The 17,308-nt window shown below is 38.8% G+C and overlaps 1 long non-coding RNA gene across 2 annotated transcripts; it reads right to left on the bottom strand.

The window, feature by feature from the left end:
- Nucleotides 1-9,481: 9,481 nt before the first annotated feature.
- LOC127074429 (uncharacterized) lies at nucleotides 9,482-11,658 on the bottom strand. 2 transcript variants are annotated; one of them, XR_007785999.1, is made up of 5 exons: nucleotides 11,439-11,657; nucleotides 11,151-11,277; nucleotides 10,520-11,046; nucleotides 10,307-10,437; nucleotides 9,482-10,185 (listed from the first exon to the last, which is right to left on the bottom strand). It is a non-coding gene; the product is annotated as an uncharacterized LOC127074429 (long non-coding RNA). The 2 variants fall into 2 exon arrangements; XR_007785998.1 differs by having other exon boundaries at nucleotides 10,307-11,046; nucleotides 11,439-11,658.
- Nucleotides 11,659-17,308: the final 5,650 nt, after the last annotated feature.

Here is a 17,308-nt window from a genome sequence, read left to right as displayed (position 1 = left end):
TATCATTAGACACCGTATATTTTAATCTTTTTGGTGTCTTAATTATTCCAACTGATGACAATGTTCTTCTTATGCTTGAATGACCTCAATATAGAGGTTTTAGTCTCAGTTAATTCCAAAATGCTGTTTTTGAATGGGAAGCATATAGGAGTGTTTCGATGTCAGCTAAATTGACGTTTGTTCGTAGATGCCCCTTCTATTCAAGTACACAATCTTAGTTATTAGCTATTGAATAAAGCAATCAAAAGTAGCAAACACCAAGTGGTTGCTGGCTTGCTAGTTGCTACTCTGTCTTTCCGAGTGTTGTTAAACATCAGTGCCATGGTGAATTGTGGTGACAGATTGTTTGACAACCGTCATGGCCAATTTGAGAAAGATGGCAGTGCCTTAAGGATGCGGATGGTAATTTTGTGGATGCGGAGCTTCCTAAAAAATATGAAAGTTTGATATCGGCTGAAGAATGGGAAGCTTTCAAATCCAAAAGATAAGATACCGTGACGGAGTACGTTCTTCGGATCCTCATGGACAATAAAGATGCGGAGAAGTTGTTTTTTATACCGTTTAATACCGGGTTAGCATTTCATTCTAAATTCATCTATTATAATTATTTTCCAAGTTACCATCTAACATTTGCCTAATCATTACAGTGGACATTGGTTGTTGCTCGCAATCAATCCTATCCGAGAAATTGTGTATTATCTTGACTCGTTAGGAAATGATTGGACAACATACCCGGATACGAAGGTCCTAATTGACACGTAAGTGAGAATGTTCAAAAAATTTCTTAGTTTATGTGAATTGTTCTAATTGCTTCATTTTTATTTTATTAGCGTCCTACAAGCTTTTCGGGCCCAACGAGATATCCAAACCTCAAGGAGGGGCGCCAACTCCATTACATGGATTAAAGTGGCGGTATATTTTTAATTACCACATTTTTTATTATATTAGTGATGACACTTGATAAAACTTAGGATTTATAATCCATATTTTTTTTTTCATATGTAGTGTCCTCAACAACGTAATCAAATAGATTGCGGGTATTTCATGTTGAGGTTTATGCGAGATACTCTTGCTTTGGGCCGATTAAAGATTCCCACCGATGTATGTATTTCTAACTTATGAGTTATTTTTATATTTACACATATCTCATATAATTAAATAGTTGGAATTAATTCAAAATATGTTATATTATTATGTAGTACTTTGATGAATTCAAGTGTGCATTTTATACAAAGGATCAAGTGGACGAAATCAAAGAGGAGTGGTGTCAATTCATGATAAAGCTCAATGTTTGTTCATAAATTTGTGTAATTAATGTGTACATTTGTAGTATATGTTATGACTTGTAAATGTGTACATAAATTTGTATATATTTTGATACATTTAAGGAAAAATTGGTTTGAATTGGTATATATATATATATTTGTTAGCCAAAAATTGGTAGAAAAAAGGCCAAAATGGCATATATAAAATGTGATAATTGTCTGTCAAAATCTGGTTGAAAACAGGTAGAAATTCTGGTTTATAAACCTGGAAAAAATGTGGTTTAAAACAAAAGCTTCAAAAAATTTCGTATACCTTAGACAGCGCTTTTGTAAAAAGCGCTGTCTAAGGGGGGGATTAGAAAGCGCTTTAGGCAAAAGCGCTGTCTAAGGGGGGGGGGGGGGGGGGGGGGCTTAGACAGCGCTTTTTGAAAAGCGCTGTCTAAGGGGGGGGGGGCTTAGACAGCGCTTTTAAGATTTAAAAAAGCGCTGTCTAAACCTTTAGCAGCGGAGGTTTATACAGCGCTTTAAAGCGCTGTCTAAGGCTAAAAAAAGCGCTGTCTAAGGTCTTGTTTGTTGTAGTGTGGCACAGCTGTCCCACACAAAGGCCAATTGCCAACCTCCAAAGACAGGTACACACCATTCCTGTCATGAACAGTCCACCCACCTACTTCAAGGGACCATTCAGGGAAGTTACAGAACCTTCCACAGGTTCCAACATAACTTCTTGCAAGATACCAGAAAGTATCACCCATGGATCTCATCCAGAAGCAGAACAGGATGCCTGCTCTGATACCATTTGAAATTCTGGTGTAGTCAGAGTTCAGATGTTCTACTCCATATCATGACATCTGATCTAACATTTTTGCACATACAGCAAGACAGTTATATAAATTATGATCCAGTACTCATATGCACACATTCACAGATGTTACAACATCTGCTAATGCAAACACAGGAAAGAAGAACATCCAGTTCTGTCCATCTAGTGCAAACACACAGTAGAGATCAAACATAGCCCTTATGTTTATTTATCCTGCCCAGTTATCAGCATGATGTCTCATTGGTTTGAACATCACCTGTCCCAACATTACAGATGAGTGAACTGTAACAGATCAACCAGTCCATCAATATCAGCAGTCAATGATGAATGTCATAACGTTCTGTTTGACATTCAGACTGCAGGCTATGTGTCATGTCTGTTATTCCCTTCATAAACAGACTAAAACTAGACTGAGTTATAACAGACAAAATATAGTGTGCAGAAGGTAAAAACACAAGCAGTTGTTAACCCAGTTCGGTGCAACTCACCTACGTCTGGGGGCATACCAAGCCAGGAAGAAGATCCACTATCAGCAGTATTAATTCAGAGTTAAACTCCCCCGTTTACAACTCTTCACTTAATCCCTACCCAATGCAATCTATACCTAGGAACTCCTAGATAGAAACCTCCAGTTTCCATTCCTATCACTACAAATACAATGTAATGCTAACACACCTTGAACTTGCTTCACAGCTTCATTCAAGAACAAAATCACTCTTGCCTACAGGCTTTGAGTTATAAATACTCTCAGCTTTGACCACTGAGAAACACATGGTAACCTTCCCACAGATTGGGAGGTTTACCTCACACACACCCCTAAAAATTCATTCTCAGAGGCTTACAAAAACTAGGTTACAATTAGCTATTTATAACCTAATCACCCAACTGGATTTAGGCCTTCAGAAATCGCAGCAAACTTCTCCTTTGCTGTTACAACATCAGCAGAAACTTTCTGCTACAAACAAGGTCTTCAATCTTTTAGTTCCTAAAATATCTCCATATTTAGTTCCTAAAATATCTCCATATTTAGTTCCTAAAATATCTCAAGACCTCCACAAATAATGCCACATAGGATTCTAACTAATTTCCACATATTAGTGTGCTAACAAATAGGCTATTTGTTAGGTTCCTTAATTGTAGCTTGGTTGTTGATTTCCTGGATTTTCTCTCAGCTGTTGAATCCCTGAAGAATAGCCTGAGAAAAAGTTGAATTAGAAAACTGAACAACCTACAATATAGCATATGCTGTTAGGAATGAATGTCACGACATTCAGCTTGACATCAAGGATCATATGCTAAGTCTGTTTTTCCAGAAAACAGACTGTACAATTTTGCTGACCTGTATATGACCAAAATGACCATACTACAGTAACAGCTTACATTAATAAATGTCAAAGTATCCAATTTGACACTTACACATTTGGCCTTAAGTCAGTTCTGTTATCCTCTTGAAGAACAGACTAAGAACCATACTGAAGTGTAGCATAACACCACTCTGTCTATTATTCAGTATATGCTGTCCATGATGAATGTCATAACATCCAGTTTGACATTCATATAGTAGGCCTTATGCCAGGTCTGGTATTTCCTTGATAACCAGACTGCAAATGAATACTGAGCTCTAACTGAACACCAACTGTTTTATTCCTCAGTATCTGCTGACAGGGATGAATGTCACAACATCCAGTTTGACATTCAATAAATCCTGTATTAGCTAATCCTGCAGTAACTACTCAAGTGTGTCATGACATCAGTCAAGACATCAGAGTACAGTTAGATATTCTAACCTACAATGCAGTCACACATACACACCATGTCATGACATCAGTCAAGACATTAGAATCCAGCTAGTGTTTTACCATATAATGCAGCCAATCAAACACCTAGAAATCTCCATCTCATTTCTGATTTCTTATTGTTTGACTTTGACTTTCAATGTCCTTTGGTCAATACATATGGATTGGTACATCTTATTTCATCTTATGCATTTTGATCTTTCCATTTCCTTATCCATTCTTCATCTCCTTCTTCCTTCTTCTTCTTTCTTTTTGATCAATGAGTTGAAGGTTGATAAGTTAGCATTGATTAGGGAGACTTAATCTTCCTTGATTCAAATCTAATTCATCTTGATCAATTGATCAAGTGAATGGCTTTGCATTAAGGATAGGTTGTTTTCTAAATCATGCAAAAGGCTTAAACCAATACAAGATCAATTCTCTTTTCCTTTTTTTTGGCATGGCAAGTTGTTGGAACTTGGTTCACTAATCAAGACTTCTAACTTGTGTTGTTGCCTACATTATTATTGACCGGCCTCAGATAGTTGTGACTTCTACATAAGTCCAATTACGATTGCTTAACATAGCGCTAAAGTTTGCCTTATGGCACACTAACTACTAACACTAACCATTAACCATTAACATTTACTTTTTGCACTTTACTTTTATGCAATTTACTATTCTTGCACATATTATCCATTTGCTTTTCCCTTTGCTCACTTGAGCACATGTTTATGTTAATGCCATTTGCCTTTTGCTCACTTGAGCACATAATTGTGTATATACTATTGTGCTTGTGTTTTGTCTGTTTGTTGTGAACCAAATGCAAAGAATTGGACAAAATGGACTTAGATCTTAGGACTTTACCCAAGCTAATGGAGTCAAAGAGCAACTAGGCCTCATGCCTTTAGAGTGCTATAAATGTTAAAGAGCAACTAGGCCTCATGCCTTTAGAATGCTTAAAGCTTGAAGATGAACATTGAAAGGACCATATTCTAAACTCCCTCTTGTCCATTCTTTGATTTGTAAATAGAACCTTTTGATGTGTGTGTTTCTTTGTGCTAGGGATTTCCACTTGAGCCAAATTGAGGAACCATTACCATGAGCTCCTAAGAGAGAGAGATTCAAGACATTGAGGAACCTTCCAAGAGTTCATTTGATTGTTGATTGCTTGAGTTTATGCTTATGTGATTGCTTATTCCAAAGGATGAGAGCTACTTGGATCATCCATATGATCTCAAGAAAGGAACTCCTTTCTGTGGTTTTTTTCTTATCCCTCACCTCCTGTATGCTTAGGATCTTAGCCATTCTTCTTCTTCCCTCCACTCTAACCCAAGCCAAAACTTTTTTGTGCAAACATTTAACAATTATTTTCAAACATTAGAAACCTAAGCCTTATGCTTTTGATTTTTAAACTTTCTTTTTCTTAATACTCATTTTGAATTGAATACTAAGTCAACTTTGACCATATTTTGTAAATACTTTTCATTGGTAAATATAACCCATTCAAATGTGTTTCTGTGGTTTCAATGGCCACCTTCTAATCCAAACTTTTTCATAACCTTTAGTTATTAGGTTTGAGTTATCTTTGTGGTAGATGTAATACTCACTTATATACTTAGTGATGGACAATGAGTCTTTCAGGCTTATTATAGGGTTAACCCCTCACTAGCATGTAGAAGCTATCCTCACATGGTGGATTTATGGTTTTTAGGTTGAGCTTTCTCCCTTTGATAACAAAATACCTTAAGGCTTTTGGACCAATCAATTCACCAACTTGTTTTGAGATTTTTACCCGAACTATGAGGTTTTGATCCTAATCTTTTTTTAAGATGGTACGTAGGCAATGGGTTTATCCATCCAAACACAAAAATGTAAATAAACTTGTATATTCTCTTCTCATCTCTTCAATCATGTTTGCACAAATAAATTTTCACAAGACAACAACCTTGCAACAAGTATGAAAAGGGCTCCCCAGGAGTACCTAGGATGTTTTGGGTGCCTAACACCTTCCCATTGTATAACCAACCCCCTTACCCAGATCTCTGTTTCTCTTTTACTAGTTTTTTGTTAAAACTTTTAGGTTTTTGCTCGCTTTCTAACCATTCCTTTGGATAAATAGAAGTGCGGTGGCGACTCGACTTGTATGATTTACCTTGGATTTAGTCAATATCTCTAATGGTAACGAATACCCCGCTACAGAAAAGTGGCGACTCCACTGGGGACTCTTTTGCCTAGTGGGTTTTGCCTACTTTTCATATTTTATTGTGTTGTATTGTTTGGTGATGTATTTTTTGTGCAATTTGGGATTACTGTATTGTATGTAATGATTGATTTGCTTGAATATTAATTCCTTGTGTGCTTGGTGATCTTTGTGAGATGAGTTCTATACCCGGACTTGAGTGCACTTAGGATAGGAGAATGGTGTAGTCTTGTTGACTTGTGTGGAGTTATTCCTTAGCAAGTTGACTTGCAAGTCCATTCACTTGGTGGAGGTCATGTTGGGATCAATAATGTCACACAAGTAAGTTGTGGTTAGACATTACTCTTTCCAATATAGACCTTAGAAGCCAAGGACCTTAGTTTACCAAGCCCATCTTGGCCTATTCTTAGGATGTAGTGCGAAAGTCGTTAAAATGTAAGATTTGATATGATTATTACGCGATACTACACTCATAAGAGTCTCTCTTGAGAATATTTTTGGAATACGAGTAGTCGTTTATCCGATAATATCCAAAAGATGGGATGATGACTATGGGAACCTCTTGTAGAACATGTTTGGCAGGTTTAAACCCTAGTACACTCCCTTTGGGTGGTTCTTAACCGAGACTCCATGCTCGTGACTTGCAACAAACCCTTGATTCGTGGTTGATCCGTTCATGTATCCTTAATATCAATGGAACTTGGGTGTTGATAAGGTGTAAACCATAATCCACCAAAATGGATGATTGATATTAAGGATGATATGATCCATCCCACGACCTTTGTTTGGTGTGCTTTGCTTGATCCTTGAGTGTGATTGTTGCATTCATGCATTCATGCACCCATTTGCATCCATATCATCAATAATGAAGAAAATTTTCAAGGAACTTAAGGGGTTTATTTGCAAAATTTTATGACGTGGAAAGACAAAGAAGGAACACAAAGAAGTACAATTTCAGACAACCAGATTTGAAAGAGTTAAGGAATTTGACATCCTATGTTATGGATCCCTTGGGTTTCAAGGCTCATTTTGGGAAACTTCTTCCTCTTCTGACTACTCAGGTGGACGAAGGGTTGATGAGTGTATTGGTGTAGTTTTATGATCCCTTGTACCGTTGCTTCACTTTTCCGGATTTCCAGCTTTGTCCTACACTTGAGGAGTATGCCTACCTTGTGGATATACCTGTTCTAGACCAGTTGCCGTTCAGTGGCTTGGAGAGTGTCCCTACTCCTCAAGAGATAGCTGACATGTTGCACATAGATGAATCTCTGGTTGGTGCTCATATGACTACCAAAGGCGGAATTCAAGGTCTCCCTTCTGAGTTCCTCATTGCTCAAGCTATTGTCTATGGGAAGGCCATGAGTGAGGACGCCTTTGAGGCCATATTTGTACTTCTCATCTATGGGTTAGTGTTGTTCCCCAACATCGACAAGTTTGTGGATGTGAACGCTATTAGGATTTTCTCTACTCTTAATCCCGTTCCGACTCTGTTGGGTGACACTTATTTCTCTTTGCATATGAGGAATGCAAAGGGTGGTGGTGCCATTGTGTGCTGTTTGCCTCTGTTGTATAAGTGGTTTATTTCTCACTTACCGCAGACGGTCGCCTTCAAGGAGAACAAGGGATGTCTACGGTGGTCCACGAGACTTATGTCTCTCACTAATGATGATATCTCTTGGTACAACCGTGTGTATGATGGTGTGCAGATTATCGACTCTTGTGGTGAATTCTCCAATGTACCTCTTCTTGGTACATGTGATGGAATTAACTACAACCCTGTTTTGGCACGTCGTCAGCTTGGGTTCCCCCTAAAGGATAAACCTAATAACATTCTGTTAGAGGGAGTGTTCTTTCAGGAGGGCAAAGATCCCCAAGGCTTAAAAGCTAGGATGGTCCGAGCTTGGCGCAAGATTCATAGAAAAGGAAGGAAAGAGTTGGGTCCTAAGAATTGTGTTGCTATGGAGCCTTACACTGCTTGGGTTAGGAAGAGAGCGTCTGAGTATCTCATGCCTTACGAGTATCCAAGACCTACACCTATGGTTATGGCTGGGCCTTCAACCCTCCCTGACCAAGGAGTAGAGGAGTTAAGAGACGAAGACCGATCACGTGCTTGGATCCGTGAACGAGAAGAGTTGCTTCAGCAGATCAAGGAGAAGGATGCTTTGATAGAGTTCCTCGAACATCAGGTTATTGACGATCATGATGATGCATGGACTTCTCTACTTCCTCAGTCTTCCAGGTTTTGGAAGAGGAAGTATGACCGACTCGCCCAGGAGAAGGCTGATATGGAGGCAGCCTACGAGAAGGAGGTGAAGAGACTTCGTGCATCTTATCTTCCTGTGTCCCGGGCTTTAGATGATTGTTTCTAGGAATCCATATGATGATTATTTTCCTTTTCTCTTGTATATGGTTACCAATGTTGTACTTCTTTGGTATAAAATATTTCCCAGATATTATGTTTCCATATAAAAGTGTTTAATATTTCCAAAATTTGCAAATAGAACCCTAAAGTTCCTTTGAAATAAAAACAAATCATGTGCACAAGCATTGCATGCATCATGTGCATAAGCAGGTTTTGTTCCCGGCTTCTTGTCCTGTGGTCTAACTCTGTGTTCTGCATTTATTTTGAAGACAAGCTGACTCACCGGTACTACACCAGAGCCAACATTTCAAGACTGATGGATCATTTGGAACAAGAGAACCGCGAGCTGAAAGAGGAAGTGGCCATATTAAGTGCCTTAATGGAATCATTCATGGTTGCCCAGAGCCAGTTGTCATACCCCGATTTTGACCCTGATTTTTTTTATTTTTGATTGGCATTTGGCCTAAAATTCATTTGCATACATTCATTCCCAACTCCATATTTTTGTTGCACATTGATCATTGTCTATGCCTTTTCGATCATGGTGCTTTTGACTATAAAATGGATTTTAATCATTTGACTTTTGAATTTTTCAATTTTTGATTTTAATTTCAAATCAAGTTTAAAGCCAAATTTCAATTTAATTTTAATTGTTATCTTTACTAATGATTCAAAACTCTAATTGATTTTAATTTTCAAATAGATGTTAGAATTGAGTCAAAAGTAATTTTAACAAATTATTGGATTAATTTGATTTTAATTGGGTTTTCTACTGATTTTTTTATTATAATTTAAATTGATAATTAAATTAGTCTTGGCTTATTCCTAAAAAAATCCACAGCCATTTTATAATCAAATATCCAATGACCCATTCCCATTCTTTTCCTAATTACTTTTTAAACCGTGCATTTTCGTTATGTTGGACCTTGATCAATAAATCATTAATCCACTAATCTTGCTTACACTTCCATACATCAATTAATATAAACCATGTTCCTTTCAAAGGCCAAAAGTACATTACAGGAACCTTTGCGAACTAATACACAAATCTTGTTCTACAAAGCCAGCTCAGGCGTGTTTACCCACAAACGAGCATCCTGTTTACTGCTAAAATTCAAGCTTCCAAAGATTCTGACAAGTTTTCATATTATAGCAATAACGGTATTGAACCTTCATCCGAATTTTCATCATACACAAATAAAAGAGCTACTGAAAAATTACAAAGAAGAAGGTCTGTTGAGAAAACAGTTGAAACAAGTTCAAGGGAAGGATCCATTGCAAATGTTGAAATAGGAGAAACTTGCCTATTTATGAGAAGTGCCGCTTCATTGGAAGAGTGGGCAAAAGCTAAAGCTGCTGTTAGTGGATCACTTAAAAGAAAACACAGTGAGAAGTAAGGGGTCAATTCTATGTTCCTCATTTAATTTTTACACAGTTATTGTTGATGTTGGTTCCAGGGAAGGAACCCAAAAGTTGCCGAATCCTGTCAACAGCGGTTCAGTGAATTTCTCTTATGTTTGAATCTTCATGCGTAAGTTCAGTCCAACTCCCTCAATTGGAATTTTGATGCGACAGCAGACGAGGTTTTGGAAAGGATTCCTCGATGTTTTCAAGTGCAACCCTTGGCCTATTACGCACTCTTTGCAACTGCATCACAGCTTATCTGTCACGGGTCTGATATGGGAAGCTTCCTGGCGCCAAGGTATCCACCTCTCCGACCTGAACCAATCCGTAATCCGGTCATTTGACAGACCTCAAACCTGCAGCAGAAACATGTTACAAAAATACAATCAACCTTCAACAATTGATAACCAGCTTTTCGATTGAGTGTCTAACAGAATTCATTTTCAATTAAACCAATCCACAACCAAGGAAGCATACCGTGTGGCGAGCAAATACGGCCTGGGCGGTCTTCTGCAGATGTTGCTGTTGGCAGTAGTTCAAAATGGGCTTATTCATAAGAAGTGATAAATTGAGACCTGCTACGGAATATTCATCAAAGGAACATTTTCCTGGAGAAAGATGTTCGAATGAGGAAGGTGCTATGATTAAAAACCATCAAATGTTGAACACAAGAAGGGAATGAGATCCTACACCGTAGAAATGGAGTTGACGTTGAGCGATAACTCTCTCAAAACCTTTGCACGATGCATCGCGTGCCTCGCACGTATTGGAAATGAACTCTCAGTTCAAGCTTTTTCTTCTCAGCTTCTTTTTCACACTATCAATTCATCACGTTCTGCATATCAATCCATACATTTCAAACCTAGCTTCTTTGACGTATACACGGTTTCCAGTGTTCCCGTGCAATGTAGCGTACTTCTGAAGGACTGTTTGTGCTGTTCTTAGGACACCTATTGCAAATATTGATCATTTGACAGTGAAATTACCGTAGCCGGATGCTCCGAAAGGCAGAATTTCCAAGCAACTTTGTCGTGAGGCCTCGAGATCTGAACAGGTTACTTGCTAATTTTCAGTCATCTCTTCAAGAAATCACTATCATTGCAACCGAACCTGCTTCTATACCTCCTGTTTCTGCTAATGAAGTTGGTGGAAAGGCCGTTGAAATTCGAAGTTACATTGACCCAACCAAAGACAATGAACCCTCCAACCCGAATTTACTGCAGTAAAAGAAAATCATATTAGACAAGGCAGTAAAAATTCAAGAAAATCCCAAATTTGGAATCAAGACAAATTCAAAGCAAAAAGCATAGGACTGTGTTACCTCTTCAGCTTGAGTACCGATTTGAGGCAAACAATCTGAACCCCTTAAAGCACTCCCAAGAGCATGCCATTTTGATCTCCATAAGCTGAATTGAAAACCCTAATAAGCTGGGTATATAAAGGGGATACTGTTCAGAACGAAAAAACCCTAATCAATCAGAAACGAAAGAGAAAAACGGCGAGATTTTTTTAAGAACCCTAAATCAAAAATCAATCAAACACAAAAACCTAATCCTGAGAGAAAGGAGCATCAGTATACGAAGAAGTGAAGGGGAGATTCCAGCTTTACCTGAGCTCGTCGTTGTCGTCACCGGAGGTGAACTCCTCTCTCTTTTCAGCCACGTTTGTTTGCAGAGAGTGAGATGCGATTCAGAGAGAGTGAGATGCGATAGAGAGTGAGACGCGATAGAGAGAGAGGTGCGAGTTTGAGGGCTTTGAGAGAGATTGAGAGCATCGTGTGTTTACAGCGTTTTTTTCCTTTTTCTTTTTTTTATTCCCTTTTATTTATTCCATGTTTATTTATTTAGTTAGTAAGGACTTTGAAATAATTATTTTCATTTAATAGTATTTGCATTTTCTAGGGTATTAATATAGCATTTTAGTATTCCCAATCAATCAGCATCTAAAACCCAACAGCCATGCGGCTGGGTTTAATTACCAGTAGGCCAATAGTTTTCTTCTATTTTAGTTTTTATTTTAATCCTTCTTTTTTAATTTATTTTAGTTTATATATTTAGGTTAGTGTTAAAATAACAGTTAGTTGTTAAATAGCTTAGTGGAGAAAGGGTAGTATCATAGTCTCAAGAGGAGTGGGTTCGATACTCGTAGATAGCATTTTAGTTTTTTTTAACATTTTTTTAGTATTTCATTTCCCTTTAGTATTTCATTTCTTTTTAGATTTTATATTTTATTATTATTTTGTTTTTTTGTATTTTGTTTCTTGTAATATTTTTTTATGTCCATGCTTCTTTATTAATTTCATCATACATGCAAAAACCATTTTTAAAACTATAAAAATCATACTTCTCTCGATTTAATATCGAGCCCATTTTCAAACCCGTGTAAGTCGATTGCTTTTTAAGCATCGCCATCAACCTCACATAGCTTACTCTTGGGCTTTCTTACAATGAGCCGGTTCTCTTGCACTTACACTCATGCATTATTTATTTGGGTCCGATTTAATTATTTCATGTTTGTTTTAATCCCCATTTGACAAATGTACCCCACTCCCCCAATGTGTAACAATTTTGTACTTTTTATTTCTTTTATTGTTTGGTTGTTTAATTAGCTACTAACACAAGAATAAAATCAACAAATTTCAAAAATACAAAAAGTATGACTCGATCCAACGTCGAGTATTTCCTCAATGAACAAACCAATTCAATTCTCCCTCCCTCCTATTCCATCCCATCTCAAAACTTCATCAAATGCTTGATCCAACGTCAAGCCATTTTTCATAATAAAAACTCAAAAAATATTAATTCATATTCAAGACCTTTTCAATAAAGATGGAAATGGAACATGATGTATATCATGCACTCCTGAGGTTAAGATTCGAGACGTATGCCTCGCCAATCTTAACTCTCGCCATCATCCAAATTTATCCACTTTGTTTCTTCAAACACTCAGCCAAATTTCTTTTTAAACGTCCATCAATACTTGATCTAGGTCAAGTCATTTTCACAACCAAAATTCAAAATACCTAATTATCATTTAACATTTTTTCAATAAAGGTGGAAATGGAACATGGTGTATACCATGCACTCCTGAGGTTAAGATTCGAGACGTATGCCTCGCCAATCTCAACTCTCGCCATCGTCTAAAATTGTCAATGCGGTTTCTTCAAACCCTTTCTCAATCAAATTCTAAAATACTTAATTCCTATCTTAAACTCTTTCAATAAAGATGGAAATGGAACATGGTGTATACCATGCACTCCTGAGGCTAGGATTCGAGATGTATATCTCGCTCATCCAAGTTCTCGCCATCACTCAAAATACATCCAACCAATCAAATTCTTTTCTCGCCGCCGTGCGATTAGTCAAAAACTTTTTAAAATAAAAGATATATTGTCTTAAGAGATACAAAACAATGTTTCGGCCACGATTGTTGAGTAGAGATGAATGACGCTTTTCCGAATGTAGATCTATAAATCCGTTCGATGTGTGGTACGCGTCCACTCCTCATCTGTTTTGGGTAAAACGATGTTTTTGTCGATTAATACAATATAGCTTTCGCTAAAATCGACCAACAAACAAACATTTTTCTACCCAGAACTACGTAAGCCTTGATTTCTCTTTTGAGATACGTAGGAGCAGGATTTATAAATCTTGTCAGGCCCACTAATAAAAAACTTAGGTTTAGTCCTTCGTCCAAAAACCCAAAAACATTTCTTCTCTCTTCTATTCTTTTCTTTCCCACCTAATAACTGAAAAGCCTAACATTTTAACTAACACTAACGCACACAATTGACCTAATGGTTCCCGTTGAGTACAACGGACGTGAGGGGTGCTAATACCTTCCCCTTGCGTAATCGACTCCCGAACCCTGATATTGGTTGCGATGACCATATCTTATCCTTTCTTTTGTCTTGGGTTTTATCGATATTTCCCCTTTCCTTTTTAGGAATAAATAAAGTTCGGTGGCGACTCTGTTCAGTCCATCATTGCGAGCGTGCGATCGCGCTTCGCTTTGAAGTCGTATCCCCATTTTTCGAGGTGCGACAGATGGCGACTCTGCTGGGGAATCTGACATCCTAAGCGAGTCAAGCCTAGTTAGGACGTTTGTGTGCCTTTGTTTGTTTAATTGTGTGGCTTTTCCTTATTTATTGCTTTCTATTATCTTTGTTATTATATTGATATATTTGTTGTATATTGGTTCCAATGTGTTGGTACTTGGGTATTTGATTGCAAACCATGTGGGAAAGACTCTACACCCGAGTCTAGAGTGAAAAAAAACACATAAGATAGGACGATGGTTGAGTAGTACGGACTCCCGAGGTGTATACTTCGTAAGAGTCGGTACGAGAACCTCACTTAGAGTAGATTCTTTTGCAAATATTGTCGCCCGAGGTGTATACCTCGTAAGCGCCGATGTTTCAAAGGGGTCCATGACTCTAAGGACCTTTTAGAACATTAAACCTTTGGCCAACTAGAAATGATGGTTGCGTAGTATGGATTCCCGAGGTGTATACTTCGTAAGAATCGATACGAGAACCTCGCTCAGAATAGATTCCCTAGATGGAGTTGATGACCGGAAAGTATTTTCCGTAAGCGTCAAACAGTCTTTCGAATCCATGACTCTGAGTACCCTGTCTAGAACCCAGTCGATGGTTGCGTAGTACGGACTCGCGAGGTGTATACTTCGTAAGAGTCGGTACGAGAACCTCACCCAGAATAGATTCCCTTGATGGAGTTGACGACCGGGAAGTATTTCCCGTAAGCGTCAAACAGTCTTGTGAATCAATGACTCTGGGGATCCTTTGTAACAAAGCCCTAGATCATACCCGGTGAGAACCCCGTTTTGGAAAGCAATCAAATTTATCCATACCTCGAACCGTTGAACCTATCCAAAAAAAATAAAAAAATAAAAAAAGGCATTGCATCCATTCATTCATTGCATATGCATAAAAAGCAAAACTCTTAGTTGTTTCGCATTATTTCAGGAATCCAAGACTTGTTAGCAAGATGAATCCTGAGAGAAGGGTTACTTTTCAGTTCAAATACAAGAACGTGGACCTTACCAGCCTACAGAAGTTGAGTGCTAAAGTAACACCCCTCAAACTCAACAGCTTCGTACAAAACTATGGAAGAATTCTTGACATCCTAAATGAGAAGATGGACATGATGACCGCAGTGACTATCGCTCAGTTCTATGATCCACCTCTCCGTTGTTTCACATTTTCTGACTTCCAGTTGGCTCCTACCTTGGAGGAAGTTGAGAGGATCATAGGCCGGAACTTGAAGGACCATAACCCATTTCCTAAGCTCGATGAAGATATCCCTCCCGAGAGAATAGCTTCAGCGTTGGGTCTGAAAGTTTCCGAAGTAGTGGATAATTGGGATGTGAAAGGACCTTTCAGTGGTTTCTCTAGGAAGTTCTTGGAAGATCAGGCCAAGAAGATGGAAAAAGAAGGGAATTGGGAAGCCTTTTATGCTGTGTTAGCCGTGTTGGTATATGGGATAGTCCTCTTCCCAAATATTGACCATTTTGTGGACCACCTGGCGGTGAGAATTTTCTTCTCTGGTAACCCTGTACCGTTCCTCTTGGCAGATCTCTACTACACTCTCCATGATCGTCATGAGAGGAAGGGAGGAATCATCTTGTGTTGTGCACAGTTGTTACATGCTTGGTTCAGATCCCACATGCCTGAAGGAGGTCCTTTTGTCTCCAAAGAACTTAAGCCTTTCCAGAAGTTGGCTTCCCTCACCTCCAGTCACGTTAAGTGGTATATCCGAGATTGGGAAACCGAGAATGTGATTGTCAGCATTGGAGACTTCCCTAATGTGCCGTTAATAGGAACCAAGGGTTGCATTAACTATAACCCCATGTTATCTCTGAGGCAGCATGGGTACCCTATGAATGGCCCTCCAAAAGTTGAAGCTCTAGAGCCTTTCATCCTACATGGTGTTGAAATGGATCATCCCATGGTGAAAAAGATCAAGAGGTCTTGGCAAGCAGTTATCAGAAAAGGTAAGGAGTTGGGTAGGAGAAATGTCATTGCCCAAGAGCCTTACACTTGTTGGGTTAGAGAGAGGGTTCAGATGATTAAACTCCCGTATCCATTTGATCCTTCTATCTATCCAGTGATTCCTGAGCCAGAGCCCATATTACCTGAAGATGTGGAGAAGCTCAACAACCGTATCAAGGAGTTGGAATTGGAAAATGCTGATTTGAGAATTAGGCTTGGCCGAGTTTCGGTGGAGAATGGGAACTTGAAAGACGATCAACAAAAGAAGGACAAAGAGCTTGAAGTCTCCAACAAAAGAGCTAGAGAGTCTGAAGCCAGGAGAGAAAAGTTTGGACAAGCGCTCTTTAGCACTAAATCTGTGTTCAAATCAAAGGAAGAGGAGTTGGATAGAGCTTTACTCCGGATTCAAAAGCTCAACAAGACTTTGGAGCTGACCCTTGAGATGAAAAGGGAAGCACGGTTGATTTCTGAGATTCGTACTCGTGAATTGGAGAATACAATTCAGAAGTACAAGGATGCTCTGGAACGTGAGAAGCTGAAGACCGAAGAGTCAGAGAGAGTGTGCACACGATTGAAACATCATTTGGATCGAGCCGACGCTAGAATCCAGGCACTTGAAGGTGGGGATCAAGATGCTGCCTATATGGTATTACTGAATGAATGCAGATATTGGAGGAACCTCTATAGGGACATAGAGGCGACTAAGGCTGAAGATGTGCGCATTATCCAAGATCTCCAAGGGCTCTACACTGAGTGGAAGGGCAAATTTTTGAAGCTGTCCGGATTTGCGAGTTCCATCATGCGTGAGCTACCTGAGAAGCTGCAAGAAGCTGATTGGTGCATGTGTCCAGAGAACACACCGCATCAAGTCTATAATTTCATTAAGTTTTGTAAGGCAATGTTAGAAGGGTTAACTACCGACCTTGCTACGGTTCGGAAAGCCCATAAACCATGAGCACGTTGTTTGTATTTGAACTTGAATATGAGATTAATGAAAAATCGCTTTTGAGATTCGTTTTATTGTGTTTCATTGCCTTATTATTTTAAATATTTGCAAACAAGTGTTGTGACATTTTGAAATGAATGATTGAAACTAACCAAGAGTTTTGCAAACCAAATGCATCCATACATGCATTCATGCATTTTTCAAAACAGAGTCTCATTCTGTCCTTTCTTCCTCCAGTTTCACGCTGAATTTTCAACACCAATACAATACTCGTGCCCGAGCTCGTCAAAGGATGGCAGATCAAGAGCATGAATTGGAGCGAGTGAGCTCAGAGCTCGAAGACCTGCGTGGAAACATGGGGCAGGTCATGGAGATATTACAGGTCATCAGGGCAAAGCTAGACACCCAAACCACGGTTGTTTCTGAAATCGCAGGTCCAACGATTGAACCCCAACCTGCGCGGGCGGTACCAACAACCTGGCCCACCTATGGTTTACCTCCTGGTTTCACTCCTGCAGTTGAA

The sequence above is a fragment of the Lathyrus oleraceus genome, chromosome 4 (genome assembly GCF_024323335.1).
Source record: "Lathyrus oleraceus cultivar Zhongwan6 chromosome 4, CAAS_Psat_ZW6_1.0, whole genome shotgun sequence".
NCBI classification, from domain to species: Eukaryota; Viridiplantae; Streptophyta; class Magnoliopsida; order Fabales; family Fabaceae; genus Lathyrus; species Lathyrus oleraceus.
The sequence above is the reverse complement of the archived record's forward strand: the minus strand, read 5'-3'. Positions and strand labels throughout refer to the sequence as shown.